This window comes from Symphalangus syndactylus, chromosome 12 (assembly GCF_028878055.3).
Source record: "Symphalangus syndactylus isolate Jambi chromosome 12, NHGRI_mSymSyn1-v2.1_pri, whole genome shotgun sequence".
NCBI lineage: Eukaryota > Metazoa > Chordata > Mammalia > Primates > Hylobatidae > Symphalangus > Symphalangus syndactylus.
Genome location: NC_072441.2, coordinates 95,094,680 through 95,107,211, shown reverse-complemented (window position 1 = coordinate 95,107,211; position 12,532 = coordinate 95,094,680). Strand labels below are relative to the sequence as shown.

Below are 12,532 nucleotides of genomic sequence, written 5' to 3'. Positions count from 1 at the left end.
CTTGTAGTGCTGGCTTGGTAGTGGCAAATTCTGTCAGCATTTGTTTGTCTGAAAAATACTATCTTTCCTTCATTTATCAAGCTTAGTTTTTGCTGGATACAAAACTCTTGGCTGATAATTGTTTTATTTAAAGACGTTAAAGATAGGAACCCAATCCATTCTAGATTGTAGGGTTTCTGATGAGAAAGCTGCTATTAATCTGATAGGGTTTCCTTTATAATTTACTTGATGCTTTTGCCTCTCAGCTCTTAATATTCTTTCCTTCCTCTTGACTTTAGATAATCTGATGACTATATGCCTAGGTGATAATCGTTTTGCAATGAATTTCCTGGGTGTTCTTTGAGCTTCTTGTATTTGAATGTCTAGATCTCTAGCAAGGCCAGGGAAGTTCTCCTTGATTATTCCCTCAAGCAAGTTTTCCAAACTTTTAGATTTCTCTTCTTTCTCAGGAACACCAATTATTCTCAGGTTTGGTCATTTAACATAATTCTAAACTTCCTGGAGGCTTTGTTCGTCTTTCAAAAATTCTTTTCTCTTTGTCTTTGTTGGATTGGGTTAATTTGAAAACCTTGTGTTAGGAAAATAAAAAGGAAGAGAGTAATGGAGAGAAAGCAACTCAATGGCCAAACAGGTTTATTCACAGGAATAAGCCTGCAAGGAGTCTCTGTCAGGAATCTGGTTGAGACTCTGATAGCTTAAAGCTGAGGTTTTTATAATAAAGTTTCTACAGGAGAGGGGTTGGGGAAGTGCTGGCAGGTTGGAACTGTAAGGGGCTGGGAAAGGATGTGGTAAGGGCCAGTCAGGCTTTGTTGTGGTCAGGGTTGTTATGCTCCATTAAAGGTACCAGTGAGGTTGACATTTGCTTTGTTTCTGGGAACACTGTCACCAAGGTAGAAAACACAATCACCAAGGTAGAAAAATGACATTACTATTGTTAATTCTCACACCTTGTCTTTGAGCTCTTAAGCTCCTTCTTCTACTTGTTTGATTTTGTTGAAACTTTCCAGTGTATTTTGTATTTCCCTAAGTGTGTCTTTCATTTCCAGAAGTTGTGATTTTTTTTTTTATTGATGCTATCTATTTTTCTGGAGTTTGTTTTGTTCATATCTCGTATTATTTCTCAAATTTCTTTAAGTTGATTTTCACCTTTCTCTGGTGCCTCCTTGAGTTGCTTAATAATCGACCTTCTGAAATCTTTTTCTGGCAATTCAGAGATTTCTTCTTGGTTTGGATTCATTGCTGGCAAACTAATGTGATCTTTTGGGGGTGTTAAAGAACCTTGCTTTGTCATATTGCCAGAATTGTTTTTCTGGTTCCTTCTCGTTTGGCTAGACTATGTCAGAGGAAAGATCTGGGGCTCAAGGGCTACTGTTCAGATTCTTTTGTCTCATGTGGTGTTCTCTTGATATGGTGCTCTCCTCCTTCCACTAGAGATGGGGCTTCCTGAGAGCTGGACTGCAGTGACTGTTATTGCTCTTCTGGGTCTAGCCACCAGTGGAGCTACCAGGGCTTCAGGCTTGTACTGGGGAGTGTCTACAAAGAATCCTGTGATGTGATCCACCTTCAGGTCTCTCAGCCTTGGATACCAGTACCTGCTCCAGTGGAGGTATTATGGGAGTGAAATGGACTCTGTGAGGGTCCTTAGCTACAGTTTTGTTTAGTGCACTGGTTTTCTCAAATGCTGGTTATGGTAGCAGTGAAGTTGTCATGTGGACAGACTCAGGACCTCTGGTTAGCCAGGATGTTACAGGTAGTAGAATTAGCTGTTGTTTTCTCCTTTCTTAGAGCAGCATTTTTCTTTTATGAGTTGTTGTAATGGCTTGAGCTGGTTGACCTCCAGCCAGGAGGTGGCACCTTCACGAATGCATCAGCTGCGGTAGTATAGGGGGGAAACAAACTTGTCCTAAGGTCTTCTGGATAAATATTCAGGTTTCTCAGGTGATGGGTGAGGCCATAGTGCTCCCAAGAGATTATGTCTTTTGTCTTTGGCTATCAGGGCATGTACAGAAAGACCATAAGGTGGGGGCAGGGTTAGGTGTGTCTGAGCTCAGACTCTCCTTGGATGGGGCTTGCTGTCGGGGATGGAGGGTGTGGTTCTCAGGCCAAAGGAGTTATGTTCCCAGGGGGATTGTGGTTGCCTCTGCTGCATCATACAGGTTGCCAGGGAAGTGGGGGTAAAGCTGGCAGGGGCACCTCACCCAGCTCCCACACAGCCAGCAAGGCCAGTCTCACTTTCACTGTGCCCTACCAACAGCACTGAGTTTATATTTAGGCAGCCGGTAAGCAGGGATGAGATCTTGCCCCAGGCTACAAGCCTCCCTGAGGAGAAAGCAAGCAGAGCTTTCAGGCCCCACCACTACCCCCCTGTGGTGGCTTCTGTGCTCTTGTTTGCACTTCCTGTTTGCCATTCCACCATCCCCGTTCTGCCCTGGACAATTTACGCTTGGTTGAAATTATTACAAAGTTCAGCTGGAAGTTTCCTTCTCCCTGTGGTCCTTCCCCAATACCCCTGGCTGCCCTCCCCAAGGACCCCTGTGAGATAAAGTCAGAAATGGCTTCCCTGGGGACTGAGAGTGTTTACAGGGCTCTTCCTGCTGCTTCTTCTACTTTTATATGTTTCTCAGCTCTCTAAATTCATTTCACCTCTAGAAAAGGTTAAATCCTTCTCCTGTGATCTGGATTTTCAGGTTCCCCAGTGAGGATGTGTGTTTGGAGGCAGACTTTCCCCCTCTCACACTTTGGGCATTCACAGTTCTTTGGCTATCTCATGATGTTTGCAACAGCAAGCTGCTTCTTTGAAAGGGTCTGTGAATTGTTTCAGTTTTCCTGGTATGTTTCTACGGTAGTTCTTGGAGCAAAGGTTCATGATGTGAGTCTCTATATGCTGTTCTGTTCATCCAAGTGGGAGCTGCAAGTTAGTCCTGCCTCCTATCTGCCATTTTTCCCCCCATAAATCTAAGCAACTCAATTTAATTCATTTCCAAATTATCTTGGATGTTAAAACTAGAGAGGCCTTTAGAGATCTCATTGCTTGGTGAAGATAATAGAGTTTTATGATAGCAGTTGTGTTAGCTCATTTCCATTCTAGCACCAAGTACTTTCTGTGACCAAAAGATGCATTTTCAAATAAGCATTATTGGAGAGTGGGGGTGGATTAAGGGTAAAGTTCGTGGGACATTACCTTTGGGTGTTAAAACTAGAGAGATCTTTGGAATCTCATTACTTGGTGAAGACAGTAAAGACTTAAACACCTAGTGGGGGTGGCAGTGAGCTCTGTAAAGGTACAGATTAAGTGGATTAGGTGGTCTTATTTACCTGTGTCTCTAGCAGATGGAAGGTGATCAGTCAGGGTTTGATGACTGAGTGAGTAGATGTACAGACAGATGGGTAGATGGATGAAGAGCTGGACGTCTGGATGAATAGATGGACTATGGTAAGGCTGGGCCAGGTGTCCACATACAACCTAGGGCATCAAACCTGATGATTTCCAAGGCCCTGTAGTCTCTGGCCCTTTCCTCCTCCTCAGCCTCAACTTGCACTGGCTTCTCTTTGGCTCACTCCTCTCCAGTACACTGGTCTTCTTTTGGCTGTTGTTCTCACCAAGTTCCTCTCTGCCTAGGGACTTTGTAGAAGTCCATTTCTGCAGCCTGATGGTTAGTCCTCTCCTGCTTCCCTCATTTTTCAGATTTTAGTTAAATCATCCCTTCTTTAGGGAAGTCTTCCTTGATCTTGCACCATACACCTGTTTTTATGGCACTTCTATAAGATGCAATTTTACACTTACTTATGAAATCATTTGATAAATATTGGTCTCTTATACTAGATCATACCCTCTATGAGGGCAAGGACCATGACTGGGTATTTTGTTGACCATTGTGTTCCTCGCACCTAGGAGAATGTCTGGCACACAGTAAATGTTTAATAGATAATTTCTGACTCACTGACTGAATTTGTCTTCAATAGTACTATACTTAAGGGAATGTGGCAGTTACAACAATCAGCAGTAAGATCTATCAAGTGTTTGCTGCATGCTCATCATTTTACTGGGACACCAGTAGCAAGCCTCAAAGCAAAAGCAGGATCTTGGCTGTGTCCTCTCCATGCCTACTCTCTGCCCTTCAGAGGCCAAGATGTATACAATATCTGAGGCCTATGTTAGCAATTAGCAATTTTTTCTTATGGTAGAGTAATGGTCAACCCAGGTCTGTGATACTCCTTGCATAGAGAGGTGGGGGTCTATGTCTACTGCCCTAGAATCTGGGTAGTCTCTGTGACTACTCTGACCAATAGAATGGAACATGGTGGCAGTGATAATTGATCAGTTTTTGAGCCCACATCTTGAGGGAAGCTTCCCTTCTTTGGGTCTTGACACTCTCTCTGGGAACTCCTGAGCTGCCATATAAGAAGTCCGACTACCCCCAGAACACCAAGCTAGAAAGGGCACTGGTCAACAGTCCCTGCTGAGCTCCCAGCCAACAGCCAACCATGTGAATGATCCTCTTAGAAATGGACCTTGCAGCCCATCAGGCCACTCCAGCTGATGCCATATGAAACAGATAAACTGCCCAGTCAAGTCCTGTCCAAATTCCTGACTCACAAAAAGGGGAGCAAAATGAAATTATTGTCCTTAGTCATTAAGTTTTAGGGTAATTTGTTAAGCACCAATAGATAACAGGAATAGTGCTATTCCAAGGGCTAAGAAGCAAGTTTTAAGCAAATGCTTAGGCACTCTTCTCCTCAATAGTGATACACAACTTACTAAGTATCAGTGACTGAGCCAAATATGTTACGGATGGGAAGCAACAACAAAATAATGCCAATATGGTAGAGCAAACCTTGCCTCTATAACAGACCTGGTGGACACTCTGAGCTCCAGAGGTTCAGGACAGTTAGTTTTCATATAACAATATTTCATAAAACTAGAATCAAAGCCCCAGATTTTATATAAATGTGAGCAGTCATATTTTCCATTTCAACAATATTAAGGAAGTTTTATTATTTTATTTTTCAGTAATTAATACTATTTATACTCTTATTAACAAAACATTAATCATTTTATTTATTAAGGGTCAGTATTATGTAAAACGAGGTTTGGGGCCAAACCAAACCAAACAGATCCATGCTGAGAATTATTGTATTACTGTAGGGATTACAAGGGCTTCTTCCTTGCACAGTACCACATTTCTCTTACTTGGTCAGTTTTCTTTGTTCCTTTGGGTCCCAAAGAGGCTTTCTCACATCTGTAATCAGTAGTCCAAGCAACTGACACAGACTGAAAATAGACACAGGAGGCGCCCTCACCTGTCAGGTGTGCAGAAAGGCCTTGCAAGGAACTCAGCAGGTGGGAATGCCAGGATCCTGGCCTGGGATTATCCATCCGGGAGCCCTCCATCCTGCCATTTTCCCTAAAAAACGTTGACTTTAAATTGTGAGGATTTGGTTTTAAGTAACAAATACTGAGAATCAAGAATCTGTCCTAAATATACCTACACTCTGAGGCTGTGGGTTTGATAGGGGAGAATTTGAAAAGAGAAATCGCTGTGAAACATCTTTCCTTCTTCTGGGTGGTAAAGATTGAAGTTCGGCTAATGAGTCAGCAAACCTGAGAAATCACACGTGAATAGCCTACCCGGTACACTCTTGAGAAGCTGGCAGCTTTGTAATTGAGAAAAGAGGGGGGATTAAGAACAGATTTCCTCCTCAGCCCCACGATGTTTCTGTCTTTGGCTGCTAATGCTAAAATGTGAGCAACATTAAACTCTGCTCTGTATTACCCAGTGTGGAATGTACGATGTAGATTACAAATGCTTTTACGAGTCAGCCGCCATGAGGAGGAGATGTAAACCTAACAGTCATAAAACTGTTTGCCACAGACATGGTTTATTAAGTCTAATAAAGAAAGCTGTGGGGGCGAGACCTAAAACGGACGCTTGTTTTCCACAGAGAAAGACTGCAGAAATAGAAACGAGAAAGGAGGGAGAGACCTGAACAACTGGCCTTGTTTATATTTGCAAGGTCAGTGAGATGGCGGCCCTGGAGGTTTTGATTTATGACTATGTCTGTGTCCCAACCGGCATACCTGAGATGGAGTGAGATGACACTCACACCCTGATTAGAAAGCAGTGAGGGCTGGCTGTTCAAGAAAGACAGGCAGGGAAAAAAAGGATCTAGGATCGATACATACCTCATCATAGGATCAGGAAGCAGCTGCTAAAAAGCCTTGAGGCTGAATTGAAAGAGGAACAATAAAGGGGAGTTTGATGGACTTCCTAACCAAAAGCAGGAGAGTGGTGCAACTTGCTTTAGACCTGCGTTTTTCAAAATTGCAGACTGACCAATCCATGTATCATAAAATCAATTCAATGGGTTGTGTTCAGCATCTGGGACAGAAAGAAAAAAAGGAAACAGAAAAAAGGGAAGGAAGGAAAGAAAGAAGGAAGGGAGGGAGGGAAGGAAGGAAAAGAGGAAGAAAGGGAGGGAAGGAGGAGGGGAAAGAAAGGGAATAGCATCACCCGTTGTAAGGATAAGTGTAGTTTTGTGAACTTTTAAAAATTTATATATACATGTATATGTCTCTGAGTTGAGATGCAAATGGCATTGTCCTACTGCAGATTATAGTCAGCAAAGTTTGAAAGCCGTTGCTTTAAACTAGTTGCCTGCTGTTCAGACACGGAATGTAGTGGAATTGGGGTCCTTCAGCCCAGACTTTCCTATAGCTGATCACTTCCTGTCAAGGAGTCCCTTGGAAGTGAAATGGAGGTAGAGGCCCAGGAGGAGGTGTCTTTCTTGATATGGCTTTTGCAAAAAAGGACAAGGTTTCTGGGCTCTAAGTGTTCAGTGACTTCAGAGAAAATGACCACACACAGGCAAAGTTCAGGCTCTAAGGAAGAAGAGAAGTCAGTAAACGAAAGAAAATAGATTTTTAGCAAGCTGCTTCCAACAGGCTTAGTGAAAGAGCCGAGGTGGAGAAATTTTCACTGAAAAAGAAATGTAAACGAGAAAGGATGGACAGGAGGAGCCATTTCCCAAAGAAACATAACGAAAACACAGAGAAATTACACTTCATGCGCCTGTCTCCTACCACACCCACCACAGATGCTTGCTCGCCACAGGAAGGGAAAGGAGAGCACAGTTAAGGAAATTCACTGAAGGTCAAGGGAAACTGTCACCGTGACAGGAAGCCTGATCGAGACTTACCAAGCAGTTCTACACAACTGGGAAGTCTTGAAAAGTTCAGATCTAAAAGCCAAAGCAAGAAATGGATTTTGACTTGGAAAGATACAAAGTCAAGTAGAAAAACATTCTTCAAATCAGGAACAAGAGAATGATAAAAATGTCTTTGCTCCTTTAGTTGGAAAGGAAGAGAAAACTGATGATAATAGCTAAGAAAGAAGAGACGGGTGGTGGGGGGCAGAGGTTGATTTGCATTACAAGCGCACTTACTTCTTCTACTTCTTTTTTTTTTTTTAGGAAGGAGTCTGGCTCTGTCGCCCAGGCCGGAGTGCAGTGGCGCGATCTCCGCTCACTGCAAGCTCCGCCTCCCGGTTCATGCCATTCACTTGCCTCAGCCTCCTGAGCAGCTGGGATTACAGGTGCCCACCACCAAGCCAGGCTAATTTTTCTATTTTTAGTAGAGACGGGGTTTCACCGTGTTAGCCAGGATGGTCTCGATCTCCTGACCTTGTGATCCACCCGCCTCGGCCTCCCAAAGTGCTGGGATTACAGGCGTGAGCCACCGCGCCCGGCCGTGCACTTACGTCTTAGGCTGTATTTATTTAGGTGACTGGGAAGGCCTGACGGAGACTATAGGTAAAAGAGAAGTCCCCACCAAGCTCCCCCACTGACAGGGGGTTTTAAATTTTAGTGTCAAGTCATGAATCACTTAGGGAAATTTGCCTAGCTGTAAGACGGATGAATCTCTAACCGCCCATTTTCTTCCAGAGAGTGACTCATAGTGGCTAGGTTTGAATTTAAGGTGTTTGAAGTTAGTGCCTAACTCAGGCAAAAATGAAGATTTGATACCCCATCCATTGTCTACACCCCTTTCTCAGATTCTTAATTCACCCTAGGATGAGATTTACAGATGAGACTTGAAATGTTAAGACTCCCTGCCAGGACAGCAAGCAGGGTACATCCCTGCTAATTTTGGCTGGCTGCTAGTGGCTGTTTGGAGCACTGGGTGAAGTTTTGCAAGGCTCTGTTCTAGTTCCACAGGAAAGAGTACAATTCTGTTTCCTAGCAGCTGGATACAGGGCTGTAGTGAGTTGAACGGTGGCCCTCCAAAATGGTATGTCTTCCAAAACCTGGGAATGTAATCTTTTTTGGAAAAAGGATCATTGCAGGAGTAATTAAGTTAAAGCTTTTGAGATGAAATAACCCTAAATTAGGATGGACTCTAAAGCCAGTGGCAGGTGTCCTTAGAAGAGAAGACAGAGCAGAAGGCCTTCTGAAGGAGCGGCAGAGATTGGAATTATGCTGCCACAATGCAAGAAACGCCCGTGGCCAACAGAAACGAGCAAGAGACAAGGAAGGAGTGTTCCCTATAGTCTTTGGAGGCTGTGTGGCTCTGTCACCACCTTGATTTCAGACTTCTGCCTTCCAATATGTGAGAAAATAAATTTCTCTTGTTTTTGAGCTGCCTAGTTTGTAGTAATTTGCTGTGGCAGCCCTAGGAAACTAGTACAAGGACTAAGAGTCCGGTGGTGAGGTATTTGCTGACTTGGTGCATGATTTAACTTAAAAGACTTAAAATTTAACTTAAAGACTCAAACCTTTATCTGAAGTCATAAAACCAGAAGGATGGAATTTCAGGCACTTATCAAGTACAAGGAGGACTGTTCAGGACGGGGACAAATATCAGTAAGTGATACTCTGCTTCTTAGAATACAGGATTTGCTCAGGGCAGAATTAGAGAAGCATGATGTCTTAACCAGTGTGTGTGGGACTCTGGATAAATAAAAATTTCTTGACATGATGAGTTACTGAAAAAATTTTGTTGTCAGATATCTTTCTCTGGAAGGAAAAGGGAAGAGAACCACCATTTATCAAGTACCTAGTATACCTTTATATATGTTATATTATTTATTCTCTACTACTGGGTAAAACTGGTATTCTGATTTTTTTTATTAAGTAATTTAAGCTAGCTTTCAAGGGTTTATAAGTAGGAGGGCAGATATGACCTCAATTTTGGTCTCCACTACACCACTTAATTTCTTTCCACAGTACCATACTGCCTCCTAAAAGAGGGTTTTATCATATATATGTATATATATATATTTTAAAAAACAGCTTTATTATTGATATACAAACTGCACAAATTTAAAATATACAAGATTTGACATATGTATACATCCATGAAGCCATCACTGCAACCAAGATCACATCATCCCTTGTGCCCCTTTTTAAGCCCTCCCTCTCACCCCCTCCCTGCCCTATGCCCCCCAGGTAACCATTAAACTGTTGCCACTATAGAGATGTGTTTGCATTTTCTAGAATTTTATATAAATGTAATAATATAGTAGGTACCCTTTTTTGTCTGACTTTCAAGCAGTGTAATTATTTTGAGATTCATCCATGTTGTATGAATCAATAGTTCATTTCTTTTCATTGCTGTATAGTATTCCTATGTGTAAATGTGACACAATGTGTTTATCCATTCACTTGTCATTGGACATCTAGGATGTTTTTAGTTTTTTGGCTATTACAAATAAACCTGCTATGAACATTCATGTACCAGTCTTTGCATAGACATAGGCTTTTTTTTTTTTTTTTTTTGAGATGGACTCTCTGTTGCCTAGGCTGAAGTGCAGTGGTGCAATCTTGGTTCACTGCAACCTCTACGTCTCTGGTTCAAGTGACTCTTTTGCCTCAGCCTAAGTAGCTGGGCTTGCAGGTGCCCACCACCATACCCAGCTAATTTTTGTATTTTTAATTAAGATAGGGTTTCACTCTGTTGGCCAGGCTGGTCTCAAACTCCTGACCTCAGGTGATCCACTTGCCTCAGCCTCCCAAAGTGCTGGGATTATAGACATGAGCCACTGTGCCCTGCAGACATAGGCTTTCATTTCTCTTGAGTATATATCTAGGAGTAGAATGATGGGATCATGTAGCTATAGGTGTACATGTTTAGGTAGATGTATGTTTAATTTTATAAGAAACTGAAAAACTGTAAAATGGACTATTTTACCTTCCCACCAGCAGTATATAAGATTGTCCCAAGTACTCTACATTTTCCACCAACATTTGGTATGGTCAATCTTTTTAATTTCAGATATTTTAATAGGTATGTAATGGTAACTCATTGTGGTTTTAATTTCTGTGTCCCTAATGATTAAGGATTTTGAGCATCTTTTCATGTGCGTATTTGCCATCCACATATCATTTTTGGTGAATATGTATTCCAATCATTTGTCTGCTTTTTAATTGAGTTGTTTGTTTCCTTATTAGTAGGTTGTGGGAGTTTTAAAAAATCTATTCTAGATAGAAGTTCTTTATCAGATATGTAATTTGAAAATATTTTCTCCAAGTCTGTAGGTTCTGTTTTCATTTTTTAAAAAGCACTGTAGACTCATTCATCTGAACTGGTTTAGGTGTGGTTCTGTGTAGTAAAGTGGGATTGATTGGATGATAGCTCCAAAGCCTGTGCAATTGCAATACTTTAGAGTTCAGATTTTATGAGGCCATTGTGGGAAGAGATAGCCTATGAAGTGTCACCACATGTTTGCCTTCCTTGAGAATTTCTGAAAAGGGCTAGATGATCTGGGATGTTTCTAGAAATCAGTTGCTGAGTAGTATACACAAAACAAGAAGGGCATTAAAACCAACAGGATTCAGCAGCAGTCACTGCAAATCCAGAGAACATTTGCTCTGGATGTGGGGCCATGTTTTAAGGAAGTTCAGCCCATTGTACAGGAAAGTGGGTCTTTCAGGTTGAGCCTGTTTTTGCCTAGGAAGGGAGAATGGCTGCGGAAAAGGCTAAGGACTGAATGCCTTTGCTTCAATGCTTTTGTCTTGTGGTAGGCTAAGGTGATGTAAAATTGTGAAACCAGCAGAATTAGTCTTCCCTGCCTCCTATTTCCCCTTTTGGTGACTCCCTTCACCCCTGCCCCTTTGTGTCATATTTATTATTTGCTGTCCTCAATCAACAATCTGAGAAGCTCAATCACTTCAAAGCGATAGGCAGTTAATAAAATACATATTTCCTAGGGCAATTCTATGGTTTGTCCTCACCAAAACTCATATTGAGGCTTGGTCTCCAATGGGGTGGCATTGGAAGGTAGTGTCTTAATGACTATTAGTTGCTAAACATTATAGTATTTATCTTCTGGTGCACATATGTAGTTATTTTTGTTAAGTATTTACGAAGAGTGAGCCTGCTGGGTCAGAGGACAACCATATGTTTAGCTTTAGTAGATACTGCAAAATAGTTCCAAATGGTTGTACTAATTTACACTCTCACCAGCAATGAATGGGAGTTTTGATTGCTTCACATCTTCATTAATATTTGCTATTGTTGGTCTTTAGTTTAAGATATTCTGGTGAGTATGTAGTAGTATTGAATTGTGATTTTAATTTGAATCTCTGTTTTTTAATTGATCTCTACCTTTGTTCTTCTATGTTCAGATAACATGTTCCATATTATTTCAATCACTAAACATTTGTGGATATACGTATGGCCCAGTATATGATCTATTTTGGCAAATGTTCCATGTGTACATGATAAGAATGTGTATCCTGTACTTGTTGGGTGCATGTTCTATAAATGCTAATTAGGTTAATTTTATTTATTGTTTTGTCCAAATAGTCTTGATAATTTTTTGATATTCTTATTAAAAATTATTCTTTTGATAATTTTTTTATTTTATCAGTTGCTGAGATAGTTTTTAAAAATATACATACAGTTGAGGGAGATTGTGGCTTTTAATTTTTCATTCAGTTCTGTCAGTTTTTTGCCTTATATATTTTGAGGCTGTGTTATTAAACATAGAAATTGAAAATTATTTTATCTTTCTGGTGAATTGAACCTTTGATCATTATGAAATGTCTCTTTTTGTCTCTTTGTATCTAGTAATGATTACTTTAAAATCTGCTTCACTGGTTTGCTTTTGCTTACTTTATAATATTACCTTGGTACTTCTCTGATGGAGTGATGAAATTTATGTTGCCTCTCCTTGAAACTTCATGGACATTTGTGACAGCAGAGTACAGCAGAAGTAGTGCTATGTAACTCCTGAGGCTAGCTTGTGAAAATTAATACACATCTATCTTATTCTCTCGGATGCAACTCTTGGAATTTAGCTACCATGCTTAGAGAAAGCCCAAAGTAGCCCACATGGAGGGACTATCTTAGGTATTCTGGCCAAAAACCTAGGTAAATTTCAACATAAACTGCCAAACATGAAGATGCCTCTGTGAGTCACTCTACAGCCTTAAGTCATCCCCAGTCTTCAAATCTTTCTAGCTGAGGCCTTGGACATCATGGAGCAAAGACGGGCTAACCCCACTGTGCCTCATCCAGGCTCTTGATTATGAA

The 12,532-nt window shown here is 41.3% G+C and overlaps 1 protein-coding gene across 14 annotated transcripts in view; it reads right to left on the bottom strand.

Moving 5' to 3' along the window:
- Positions 1 to 12,532, bottom strand: part of STYXL2 (serine/threonine/tyrosine interacting like 2) — an 82,108-nt gene that overhangs the window by 21,290 nt on the left and 48,286 nt on the right. The window contains exon 1 of one of the 14 annotated variants that reach the window (XM_063625069.1): positions 3,316 to 3,392. The exons of the other annotated variants lie outside the window; for them this stretch is intronic. The gene's annotated coding sequence lies outside the window, so the exon portion shown is untranslated. Of the gene's footprint in view, positions 1 to 3,315; positions 3,393 to 12,532 lie in introns of those variants that run through there. 14 annotated transcript variants of the gene reach the window in all.